This window comes from Dermacentor silvarum, chromosome 7, assembly GCF_013339745.2.
Source record: "Dermacentor silvarum isolate Dsil-2018 chromosome 7, BIME_Dsil_1.4, whole genome shotgun sequence".
In the NCBI taxonomy this organism is placed as follows: Eukaryota; Metazoa; Arthropoda; class Arachnida; order Ixodida; family Ixodidae; genus Dermacentor; species Dermacentor silvarum.
This window is the reverse complement of record NC_051160.1, coordinates 152076873-152090416: the sequence shown is the minus strand read 5'-3', so window position 1 is coordinate 152090416 and position 13544 is coordinate 152076873. Positions and strand designations below refer to the sequence as shown.

Sequence of the window (13544 nt, the reverse complement as noted above, 5' to 3'; positions counted from 1 at the left end):
TTTGTCGGAGTCATGAGGGAGGTAGTGGCCGAATACTGCACCAGGGAGGCCAATTCCTGTTCTGGTGAGGGAGTGACTTAGATGAAGCTTAGTGGGCTTTCCTAGTTTGGTTGCACCTGAACTATTACAGCCCCACTAGCTCTCGGCAATATATTTTTTCTTGCCGGTGTCAGGCACCACTCCTTGCCTGAAAATGTGGTGGACTGGAGTAGGATTCGAACGTATACGACCTTCAGATTTGAAGCCGGGTATTCTACCTCTGCTCCACGCCACCACTCTTGGTAGTGCTTAGCCTATCCCAAATACGTGGCCAATATCTTGCAATAGACAATCGATGGCCAATCAATAGCTAATCGATAATCAATCAATAATAAATAAATTCCGGGAAATGCTGGGGATGACTTGGTAGTGCTTAGTCTAGCCCAAAAGCCAGGACTAGCTAGGTGCCCATCATCTCCGCTGTCTCTTTAGCATTGCGCCGCCTGGTGCAAGCTACGCAAAATTTTTTTTCCTTTCCGCAAAAACGAACATTGTTCCCGCCTAAGGAAAAAGAAATTATGCAAAGAACCACTCCTCAAACCATTTCCATGTTATCGCTTTTGCGATCGCACTATCACCAGTGTCGATACTATGTCATTATTTTAGCGCTAAGGCCAGTTACTTTTGTGCTTCAATGCATAAAACAGCGTTTTCGTCAAAAAGTTAACTGGAACGCCCATGCATTTCGTCGGACACTTTGAAAATTATTATCTCGAAACTGGTTCAGTCCTGAGAATTCGTTCCAAGTGGATACGCCTTGCGAACTCAGCTGCTATAATTCGTAGATTGAAAGATGTGCCGTAAAATAATTAATTAAAAAGTGAATTCGCGTAATTATGTTAAATATTCAATTAGGAGTTTTGACCATCCATTAGACCATCCATGTCAGAATTAGCTTGGAACTACATAAAACAATTAGCCTCCTTAGAGCGTCGTCGCATTAATGCGAACACAGAAATCCTGAGATATGGTCAATTCCATACTTCAGAACACTCTATAAGCGTCAGTCCTTAATACATTACCTACCATTCACTTTTAACAGATACAAAAATGGCGGTAATTACAGTAAGAAAGAACTCAGCTGACACTTTGGTCGCTTGTAATGTATCTGATGGATTATTATTCTGCCTTTGTGCATGGTTCTCAGTATATAATGTAAATCCTGTTTCGTTTTCTTAGCAAATGTTGATCTTGTAAAATCCAGTCTCATGCTATGTTGTATAGCTGGTGTTGCGTTGTTTTGTATAGCTAGTATTGTGATTGTAGTGTTTTTAAAATGCATTCTGTTAAAACTTTTTCCAATTCTGTTAACTCGCCGTGACGCAAATATTCTTTGTCTTTCCATTTATAGCTATTTCTTCGATGAGGAATTCCAGCGAGAGCTGGAAATATATGCGAAATATTGTGCATGTGTGCACACTGTTTGCTGTACTATTGTCTTGCCTGGTCTTATGGGTCACGTCAAGCTACGTATGTAGCTTTTAGTCCAAAATGACCGTCCAGCATGTAAACTGGACAATAACTTGATTTCAGTTGATTGATTTCGTCGGACACTTTGAAAATTATTATCTCGAAACTGGTTTAGTCCTGAGAACTCGTTCCAAGTGGATACGCCTTGCGAACTCGGCGGCTATAATTCGTAGATTGAAAGATGTGCCATAAAAATTAATTAAAACGTTCATTAGCGTAATTATGGTAATTATTCAATTAGGCGGTTTGATTTCTCGTGGAAGTAATGGCCGACTCATCGAGTAGTTTAGATGAAGGATTATAACTGTGCTATCTGCCACAGGCAATATTTAAAAATTTGGTTCAGCTAAAATAAAACGCCCTGTATATTTACATGCTAAATGACATCATAGAACCATATCGTACAAATCAAGGTAAGTGCATGCGCACCAACGGAAAAATAGTAGCACAGGCAATGGGCCGGATACTGATGTTCCCGGGGGAGAAACAAAGATTTCGGCCATTTCTTGCTTATATACTGCAGCTGATTAAACCTCGAGAAGGTGAGGCTGACAGATACGGTACAATCTGTAAGTAAAAAAAAGAATTTTCTCACAGGCCGGGCCTGGTCATGCACACGCGGGCCCTAGCTAAGCTTAGTAATGAACGCCCGGGCCCGGGCCGGGCCCGGGCTCAGTAACACGGGCCCGGGCCGGGCTCGGGCCTCGTAAAGCGGGCCCGGGCCGGGCTCGGGCCGAAAAATCAGGCCCTTGCAGTGCTCTAGCCCAGATAGAGTCGGCGGCAGAGGCCGCCAGGGCTGTGCGTTTGCGCCGCAGTGGGAGCGCGGGCACGCACACGCACAGTCTAGGGTGCCTCGATAGCCTCCTCGCCCACCACTCCCCTTTCACTGGGAAGTCGCGTTTGCTCTCCGCCGTACGTTCGCTCCTCGTGAAAGCGCGCGTCCCTCGCCCTCGCTCGCTTTCACTCACACATACACCATACGGCCAATGAGGGTTTTTTGTAGCGTGAGTTACACTGGCCGAGGTTGAGCAGTCTCGCGTGGCTCCTGGAGAGCCATGCTGCGCACGCGCGAGGAGCAGTGTCGTCACACGGCGCACAGCTGGCGCGCCGGGCGTTTGCGCTGGGTGTAGCCATGGCGAAGCGTGGTATAGCCATGGCGAAGGAGAGCGAAATTGCTGCTCAGCGGCGCAGAAGAGCGTATAAGCTTAACCCATCGGATCCCGAAGTGGTTGCCTGGCAATTAGCGGTTGAGCGCTGGAAGAACGAACAGAAGAAGGCGAAACGTGCTGCGGAGACACCGGAGCAAAGGGATGAACGTCTAGCAAAGCGGCGTCGCCAGGAGGCTGAGCGACGTGCCCGACCATCTCAGCAGCAGCAACAACAAGACGCCGTCGATGACTTCAAGGCTCGCCGATTGACTGACTATACGGTGAAACTTAGCGAAAGCGCCAGTTCGACTCGGACATTCGAGACGGACTTCGTAAACAATCAGCTTGGATATGTGTGCGACGTGTGTTAAAGACTGTGGCACATGAAGTACTTGACGCCGGTAAGTAGTGCCATGCGTGAAACGTTGAGTTTAGCGGCGCCGCCTCAGTGGGGTGAAACCGTGGCTCGGGTTTGTACAACGTGCAAGAACTTTCTCGTTAAGCAGAAGATTTCACTCTTTAGCGTTACCAATGGGTGTCGTCAACCTCCCATGCCACCAGGTCTACCGGTTCTGAACGATGTGGCCCGTAGCTCACGCTACTTATATCCTGGCATAGCCGAGCTAAGCCACTGCAAATTTTTTTTTCTATTCTATTGCCAGACGCGACGATCGAAAGGTTAGCCCTTAACAGTTTCGCTGTAAAACCTTTCACGCGAACACCTTAGCGAGCTGCCCTATTCATGCACTGGGTGTGTGCCGCTCTTAAATGAACCTCTTGCCAACTTGATTCACTGCGTATGCATCACTAAGTGCGCGGCAAGCTAGGGAACAATTTTAAGCGTTCCCAGGCACAGACGCACACACTTCTAGTCTCGGAGGCCACGAGTGGGCTTCACGGTTGTGCCGCTAGATGGCAGCGCAGCGTGTCCAGAAGGAAGAATGAAATTAAAAGGAAAAATAAACGATAACACAAATGTCAGTTTCGTGCTATTTGAGGCTCGAGCTCAACGAGCAAGAACATACCAACACAAATATTCCCAACAACGGGAGGCATGTGTATGCTGCAGCGAAAATCCGGGGACCATTTAGCACATCCTAATGGAATGCGAACGGATTCGCCCAGTAAGACGCGTATGTAAGGTACACGTTCCGCAAGTGTCTGTATTTAATGTTCCCGGAATCAATCAACCAGTCAGCTGTAGAGATGAGCAAGAGGTGTTTAGAGTATTGGTGCACAAATAACAGGGAAGAGATGATACCACCGGATCCGTTACACGCATTGGCAGAGGTACAAGCTAGACAGCAATGTTTTGAGGAGGGAAAAATGATTACGGAGATGTCGACAAAAATTATTTAATTAAAATCTTGCAGAACATACCTGATTAAAACAAGCAGGCTAGCTGACTGTTTGTACCGGCCCGTTTCAAAGCAGATGCCACTAAATCATCATCATCGAAGTTTGTATATTTTAAGAAAGCACTCTATACGCACGCGTCCCACGGGAACTAAATAGAACGCTTATGTGGAGTTTTCAAAAGGCATCCGGCGTCTATAATACATGTGGACGAGTGACAAAATAAAGGCGGAAGATCCCATGCACTGTGGAAACCGATGTAAGCGAAGCATTGATACGACAAGCCAAAACGACACACCACAATCAAAACGTGATATGCGTCCCGTAACTCGCCCATAACAGCCAATAGACGCGATCGCCTACAGAAGGCAAAGGTAAGTCCTATTCAAAGGCCATATTCTCGAGCTATTTCGCCTGGTGATGCGTCACCTTCTGGAGATTCGCCGAAAATAAATTTTCATCGACGGCGAAGAGAGAGAGAGTGCTTGTGAATAACAAAAGGTGCTACTTTCTTCCGCCCGTCAGGCATCACGGCTCATCACCAGGGAAAGGAAAAGGGGGACATAGTAGCGAAAGAAGAGCGGAGAGAGAATTTATGTGTAGTCACAGGGCTCTTGGGTTTCAGGCGTAGCCATTCGGCGCATTTACAAAGTACAAAACAACCCTGCGTCCTCCAAATCTCATAATAATGTGCTTAAAAGTGGAACTGCTGAGGGAAGAGCCGGCGGCTGTTCTACCCGCTGGCTCGCGTGAAATTCTTTACCCCGATCAAGCAGCTTGTCGAGCAACCGAAGGCGAAGTCGTCAGCCAGGTCAAGCTGCAGAGCAAGTCTGGAGAGAAAGATGACTGCACATGAGCATCAGTGAAAGAATCAGAGAAGATGCACGGCGGCGGGAGTTCAAACCGGCGGCGCGGGCGGCAACACGATGCAGGCTACCCCCGAGATTGTTATACAAGTGCGCACAGGACCTCCTCCCCCCCCCCCCCGCTCACTTTCACCCTTGCTCACCTCCCTCCCCTGTTCACAATTTCGTACGCCAGTGAAAGCAGCTTTTACTCACAGAGACATGCCACAAGAAATCACCAGCCCTTCTTTATTACTTTCTCTCTTTCTTACTTTATCTCTTCTTCATGCTTTCTCTCTCTATCTTTCTCTCTTTCTTATTGTCCCTGATATGTGCCATTGAGCTTGGGCCCTTTCTGTACTGCCACAATGATCAGCCCACTTTTCAGCGTGACACCACCACCACCGCCCACACTTGTAAGCCTATAGAAGCTTCGCTTGAAAACGGCCCCACCGCCACGTCTAACCACGGGGAAGCTCACACAGGAAGCTTGGCGTTTATAAAGTCAAGTTCTAAACCAGCGCCCTGCGTGTGTTTTCGCGTTAATACTTCCATCTTTTCGTTCATGACTTTCACACAGTTTTACTTTTCCTATTGTAAACGCAATACGACTCAGTGTGAAAGCACGTGTTGTTTTGTTTGTGTTTTGGCAGCCATGGCACTTCGACCTACCTGGATCTGTACAGCCTCCGGGCTCCAGCATAATTGCCCTCCTCGAGTGCACAAAACCAGAGGAAGAGTAAGTATTTTCACTATGTGTTAAATTTGAAATGTAGCTGCCCCAAATGGGCAGGGGAACATTGTGTATCGATGCATGCTGATTAATCGTCATAGTGCAGGTATTATCTGTGGCTGTAGCGACCCAATAAAAGCATGTTCTTACAAAGAAACATTTTGCCATGCCAGGCCGCCTCGCAAAAAAAAAGCTAATACTGGCTTTTATGCGATTCTGCACAACAGTCACAACCGCTAAATGTGTTTGCGCTGATTATTTTTAACGCCACGTCGTGCGTGTGCATGCAGTAGATGTAATGTATACGGTAATCAAATGTGCCGTTCCATTGATTAGTACATTACAAAAATAGCTATGACGAGTGGCGGTGTCTATTTACAATGTCTGAATATAGCCGTCCACCCTCACTACGCTTCTGCGTCTGTTTTCCTTACTGAACACTGCATATAGTCACCGAATTGATTCGCCTCCAATAAAGTAGAAATTAAGTGACTCGACAAATGAGCACAATTACTGAAGTTAAAAAGAAATATTTCATTCGCAACTCGTCCATTTTTTCGGCTACCTCTCAAACGGACACGCACAGTGAAGCTGCTTGCATCAACGTACGCTTGTACTTAATGCTTGCAGTTTGAAAACGTGTCTTTTGATTATTAGCATATTCTGCGCCTAAATTATAAAAAGGAAGCAATGATATTCCTTGAATGTCGTTTATTTTTTTTTCGAAGGCCCATACATAAATTCTGTGCTTGTAGCGGGAGAATATATTGAAAAACAATAACTGTACCATACCAGAAAGGGCAGTGCCTTGCTATTTGAGGCCCGAGCTCAAGAAGCAAGAATATACCGGAGAAGATATTCGCACCAAGATGAAGCATGTGTATGCTGCAGCCAACTTCGGAGACCACTCAGCACATCCTAACGGCATGCGAGGGAATTCATCCAGTGAGACCCAGAAGTAACGTGCACTATCGAGATGCACTACTTTTAAAGTGCACGAAAGCATCAACCTGTCAGCAGTCGAGATAAGCAAGAGACGTGTAGAGTACTGGTAGAAAAAAAAAATTCACCGACGATTACGAAGTGCCCAAATGCAAAATTTGACCACAGCTCTATATGTGTTTTCACGTGGCGTGTCAATACATTGTAATATGCGTATATAGGTATATGATTTATATTAGGATGATAACGCGGTGAGTAGCATGCTTTATCTCCATACACACCACGCGCACTACTCTGGCGCCATATCGTGGCCACCGTCGCCGCACAGCATGTCTTGCACCGCACACTCAGTGGCTATGGTGTTGGGCTGCTGAGCACGAGGTGGCGGGATCGAATCCCGGCCACGGCGGCCGCATTTCGATGGGGGCGAAATGCGAAAACACCCGTGTACTTAGATTTAGGTGCACGTTAAAGAACCCCAGGTGGTCTAAATTTCCGGAGTCCCCCACTACGGCGTGCCTCATAATCAGAACTGGTTTTGGCACGTAAAACCCCATAATTTAATTTTTTTGCACCGCACTACGCTTTTGTTTTGACTATTTCATCCACTAAAGACGAGAGCAGACGTTCGTCGCGGGGAAATCATGCCACCAGTGTCAGCAGCGACCACACCCAAGGGAGCGTAACATGTAGCCTTACTCGTAGCCGCTCGCCATCACCCCTTGCAGGCGCAGTGGTCCCCATCACACACGCTGGTACCGCGGACTGACCTTAGCAGCTGGCGCCGAGGATGAGCCTAGCCCTCCCCAACTGAAGCCACCCTCCCTGGAAGATGCAGATGAGATCGTCCACGCGGCGCCAACTCGGTACATGCCCAGGCCGTCTCCCCTGCGCTCTCCGCATCACGCTTTCTTTCATTCTCGGTACGCCCCGCGTTCGCTTTGATCTTTCGCTAAGCTCGTTCGCTCGGTTACGAGGGACGCCGACGCCCTCCACAGGAATGAACGCCTAAGAGCTGCGCTTTCGAAAAGCAGAGAAGGGATTTATACGACCGGATCTGTTACAGGCATAGCTAACGATAGAAGGTAGATAAAGTTTCAAGGATGAAATGGATTGTGGAGGTGCATACAAAAATGCTAGAAGGAAAAACATGTACAGTATACCTGAATAAATCAAGCAGACCGGGTGACTATTTTTACCGCCTCGTCTCAAATAGGATGCCAATAAATCATCATCATCAATACGTACCAAACATGCTCTATCCAGTCGCAAAACGAACAAGCGACTGGCCTAAGGTCCAGGCAGAATTTACGCGGGGCGGCCTATTCAAAGTTGATTAGTTTGTGTAAACCGTCCAGAGTAGGCATGATGGTGCTGGTGCGTCATTATAAGCATGTCGTTGTCAGCCTAATGGTGTGGGTTTGTTGCTGCTGCGGCACTGCTAGCACTATTGATGGCTATTATGATTTGCCGGCAAGAAAAAGGGTGGTAAACATAGTAAATTAAGTGGATGTTAGCTCTTCACATGAGCGTAGGAGGTCTGTGGAAAAATATCACTTAATACAGATTGATAATCATCGCTTGCTTTCCGTACCGAACAAAAATACTCACTGATGTAATTTAATTAGAATCAGGGCAACTCAGAGACCAAGCTGGCATCAAGAAGTGAAGTCCTGGTTTGCATATTGTATTGGACTGTTTACTTGACTTTCTTTTTATTTCGTCTGCACATTTTTTCTTTAACTCTTTTGTTGCTGCTATAACTATGTTCATATTTGGTGCTTTAATGTTCTAACATTTTATTTTAAGGCATAGTAGTAACGGATACTGCGATGCATAGCATTACAGCGTAATCACTGGTGTTTTAATCACTGGAGTGGTTTCAATGACTAGAGTAGTAATTGCGCAGACGATTTGTTAGCATTATTATATGAAACTTCGATGAAGAACGTCACGGAGTACGAATGAAAGGAATAAATTGATACTTTTAGTGTAAGTATTCAGAGTAAAAAATATTAAAATGCAAAATATGCGCCTGTTTAGTAGTTCCCAAACTTTATAAGTTAGATCACGTAAGAAAAAAATGAATATCTGCTGGCTTTATTACTAGCCATAGTGATGCCCTAGTTATGCGGGAAAGCACTAGCTTCGCAAATGTGATAACCGGTAAGTTGCTATCGTACAGCAAGCATTTGTTTTTACTGATTGCAACTGGCACTTGGTTACTTTGTCACTGCGTTTATATGGCTCGCGGAGCAATGATTGTCAAGTCAGGGCACTTGCAGAGGCCTCCTCATACTTAATCATTGCGTTCGCTTTTGTGCAAACAAGGTGTCCTAGTTTTTGTTCTACTGGGCATGCTTTGTTCGGTGCCTGTAAGTAATGTGTAGTGTTCCACAATATTGAAGAGTACATATTTCACCTATTGTACACCACTTGCACAAGCAATGTTCAAGATGTAAGAATTACACAGCTAGTCAAGCTTCGGTCGAAGGTCGGTCTGACATCGACGGCATGCTCTTGTGTCAGTGAAAACCCCACACAACGCGAAGAATTGCTCGTAATAATTTGTGCATGTGCAGTCTAAGCACTGATTGGTAAAGTCAACCCATGGTGGTGAAAATGACCTTGCACTTGATATAAATAAAATTAAATTATCAAAATAAAATAACACGCGCTCATAAGCACCTACCGTTGCTTGAGACGTCGTTAAAACAGCCTATCATCATCATCATCATCATCATCATCAGCCTATATTTATGTCCACTGCAGGACGAAGGCCTCTCCCTGCGATCTCCAATTACCCCTGTCTATACGACCGGTTAATTGACAGCCTGCGAGTAGCTTCTGCGTCCTCACTGCCACTGTCATTTGAACATTATGTTGCCGACTATTCCAAAGTGCAGATCTTGCGTCTTTTTACTGAAGAAGTGCAAGGCGCACTGGAAACTTGTTTCAACGATACTTCCCACCAAAATTTTATTTTGAAGTTGGCTCAATCTGTCAAAAATTGTGAAATCTGCCAAATTGTTAAAGTTGAGTCGTTGTTAAAGTTGAGTGCATGATGTCGCTAATACAAGAATCCCAACAGAAATTAACGCGTAGAGAAATTGTTGATCTGATTAAACGATTTCTATAGGGCCGGTAATGAAAGAATTAGACTTGTGCGTAGCTGGTGACTGTTGCTTTTCATGTTGTTATATTACGCTCAGTAACATGTGCAATATTTTGTTCTGTATAAACGCTCAATAAATGCCCTACTGTACTGCCATCTCGGCGAGTGTAAGTGTAACACTCAATAAGTAGGCAGTGGATCTCATCCACTTAATGAATCAAACAACTAAATGATCTGCGGTCTACAACCAACATCTGTATGTGGCTTTCATATACATTACAGCCGTTGATTCAGCGGGGATACTGGTACTCATGGAAGTATTGTGTAGTCAAGGGAGCTCCGGAAGCTTACGGGACTAAAATAGCAAACGCCTATAGAGACAGCACAGTTGCCTTTATTCTCCGCGGGCAAACCAAAAAATACTAATCTAAAAAGAGTTCAGGCAAGGAGAAATTCTCTTTCAAATATGCTAGTCACTGCATGCTTCGAAGTTTAGACTATTAGGTTGGGACAGAAGAACATGTAAACAACCGGCGGTTTGCAGATGACATTGCCTTTTTCAGTTGTGACGGAGGTGACTTGCAACAAATGGTTGACAATCTTAGTCATCCAACTGTAAGAGTTGGCTTCGGGCTTAATAAGCAGGACATTAACATAATGTTCAATAATTGAGCCTGGCAAATACAGTTTCTTTAACCCTCTTCCAGAGGGATTAGTCAATACAAAAAGTTAAAACTCGTATTCTGAGGTGCCGCGGCAACTTTGCACTTTCACAAGCGCAGGGCCCATTATGTGCACAACATTTTATTAGTTACACTTTAGCTGGAAGGGGGAGGACAGCAGAGCGATAGTAAGCACGTGATCTCTGCGCTGCTACACAACGCAAACAGCATTTCGGAAGTGACACGCTATCATACACGACACGAGTTTTGTCTGTGCAGGGCAAAACCACGCATGCCGGTTTTTCTCGCCGACTCGGCAGCATCGCAGACAGACAGTTGAAACACACGAAGTCGCCGTACATATCCATGCCCGATCGCGCGCCTGGAGCTGGCCACACTGTTGCTCGGCTTAAGTGATCAAGATGTAGTTAAAAGTGAATGACACTTGTGGGCGTATCCATCTGGTAGTATAGGTTCATAAAGAATTTATTGAAGTGTCTTTTACAAGGAATGGGTGATGGGGAGTTAGAGTTCAAAGGGGGCCTTTGGCCGCTTTTGCGAAGAATTATTATGCAAGTGCTCTGGGGCGTTGAAATTTTGCCTTATGAGCGCGGCAGAACTCAAGGTGTTGCCCTAGCAACGCTGCAAATGGCACGTACATCAAACTTAGCCAAATCTTGGCGATGATAAAGGAAATCTCTCGGCTAAGTTAAATGCCTGTGAAGCAAGTAGCCTTAGGAAAATGTTAGTTAAGCAAGCGTTCGGTATAGTTTACGGCATGCGGCCGCTATCAACTATGTTTTCCACTGTCCGGAGATGACTCTACACTCTAAGAAGTATTCCGGGGAGAACGGGAGTAACTGCACAGTTAGTCCAAAAAACGGCACTTTCGTCCTTCAAGGGAGTAACTGCAGGAGTGTGGGTGGCGTGTGCAAATTTTGGAGAGTAAGTGTACGATCCCTGGTCCGAAAGAGAGCAACGGCGAGAACGAACTGCAACAGTTACTCCCCATGCACTTTGCTGTTTTCGTCCGTCTCGTGGAGTGATGCGGCGAACGCGGTATTGTCTATATATCATGAATAGTTGGAAGTTCGTGTACTGTCTATCTGAACTAGATGTAAAGCAGCACTTTGCATCTTCGTGAGAATATTGCCTGAAATTTAAAAGGTGGAATCTGAAGAGCCGTGCACTTCGTGTGCGTGCATACCATAAGTGAACGATACGCATTAAGCGCGCAAGTCATAAATGGATTGCCAGATTTTCTTGGCCAGTAGTACCTAAAGAGTTCCTTTCGTTCCAAGGAGATTATAAACTTAACTAAAGCGATGTGTAGCTCAAAAGGGGCAAGCTAAGCGATAGAGAAGTTGTCCTCTGTCGTCTTGCGTGCCCCGTTTGCACTCGCTGCACGAAGATCACGCAATGTCTCAGTTTAAATCACCGTAAGAATAATCGGGCAACTTTCTTTATGTAGTCGCTTAGATTTGTAAGTATGCGCAACGTTAGACTCTCCCGGCATAGCATACACCAAATGCCGAGTCTCTTCTGTTATTGCCGCACCTGCGTTAAGCTGGTTAACCTCGACTCGGTAATTGACTTGTCAACCGAGCTGCCATGGTGAAGTGATTAGGGTACCCGACTTGTAAACGAGAGGATGTGAGTTCGAATCCTACTTGCCGGTGCGTTTTTTTTTCGCCCAGTAATTTTTTTATTAGCGAATAAATAGCTAATTTAATTAATTCCATCTTCGAGGAGCATCGGAAAGGATAACCGTTACTCCCTTGAGGAGCATCGGAAAAGAGCAACTGTTAGTCCTACGCATGGGGAGTAACAGTTCATCCCCTCTCACTTAACCCCTAAAGGGAGGAATGGTTGTGGCAGATCAGTTCCTCCCCTAAAGGAGTAACCTCAATACCCCATTTCCTCCTTTTCTTCTTAGAGTGTACGTTATGCCACGTTTATGTTTGGCGGAGACAGGGGACCTAATTGCAATATGTAACGAAACTGTAAGAATGCTAGCATAGTCGAAAGATTTGCAAGTGATGATTGAAGGCTCCTTGTCTTTTTATGCATTAGACGAGGTTTGTACGATATTTCCTTGGAGACCACAGTGAACTAAACAAGGTGCCTTATATTGGTTTAAAATTTGCGTCCGAGAATAGGGTAAACGTGTACACGGTCTTTAAAGTACGGGAGCTAATTAGGCTCTAAGCAGTAAATTTCGTATGCCAGCAATCCGGAGCCTTATCGTGGGGTTTACGGGAAAGGCAGAATTAATCGCACAGCTCTGAGAGAATTGTTATCGCAACCGGTGTCAAATTTAGCGAGAATGGCGCGAGGGGGGAATTATGGTTGACATTTTGGCGAAGTAAAAAGTGTTTCGATAAATGACTCCCTTTGTAAAAATATGTTAACATTTTCTCACGGCCATATGCCTGGCGATGTTTCAAACGGACCGTTAAGGCAGCTGTGTGACTTATTTTTAGATTGAACGGCGATTCTTATTGTAACTGCTGAAATATATAGCTTCCTTAGAAATTGGGTCTTGGGTCTGCAAGGTTGCACAACATTTCTTTCCTTCTATTGAAATAGATTCTTTCACTTATGCAGAACACAATTAGAGTGAACTTATTGTGCATTTAAATGTTACTTGCTATAAGCCAAAGTATTTAGGAATGCTGAAAAGGCCGTTTTTGAAGAGGTGATGCACTTGTACCTAAAAGTAATTGATTTACTTAGGCTATAATTATTGATTCGGAAGAGGGAAAAGGAGTTTTTTGTGTGACTGACTCAATAAATAGCAAGAGATGAAAACTTAATGTCTTCTGTTTTTATAAACATTTTTATCTACGAAAAAACAGTGGAGTGATTGTTGCTGACGAATGCATACCTGTTTTTGTCCCTAGAACAATAATGTCTATTGACATTGATGGCAACCCTCCCAAGAGCCTCGTAAAGGTGAACTTCGGAAGAGCTACTGGCCTTATGTACAAGGAGATATATTTTCTGTATATCCGGAACTTGCCGGGTCGCTACACGATGGCCACAAGTTTCAGCCCTGAACCAAAAACGGTTCCTCATGGGTCAGCAAAGAAAAATATATATTTTTATAAATCCGACAACTGCGAGGTCCTACGTTTGACCCAGGTAAGTAACATTTGATTACGGGCAAACTTCACGGGCAAGCTACATTCAAAATGCATCAGCGTAATATTGTAACTTTCAAAAGAAGGAATA

The 13544-nt window shown here is 45.1% G+C and overlaps 1 long non-coding RNA gene across 1 annotated transcript in view; it reads left to right on the top strand.

The window, feature by feature from the left end:
• LOC125947017 (uncharacterized) overlaps positions 1-5590 on the top strand; it is a 55892-nt gene extending 50302 nt beyond the window's left edge. Inside the window, exon 3 of the long non-coding RNA XR_007468073.1 lies at positions 5512-5590. This is a non-coding gene — a long non-coding RNA (uncharacterized LOC125947017). The remainder of the gene's footprint in view (positions 1-5511) is intronic.
• Positions 5591-13544: the final 7954 nt, after the last annotated feature.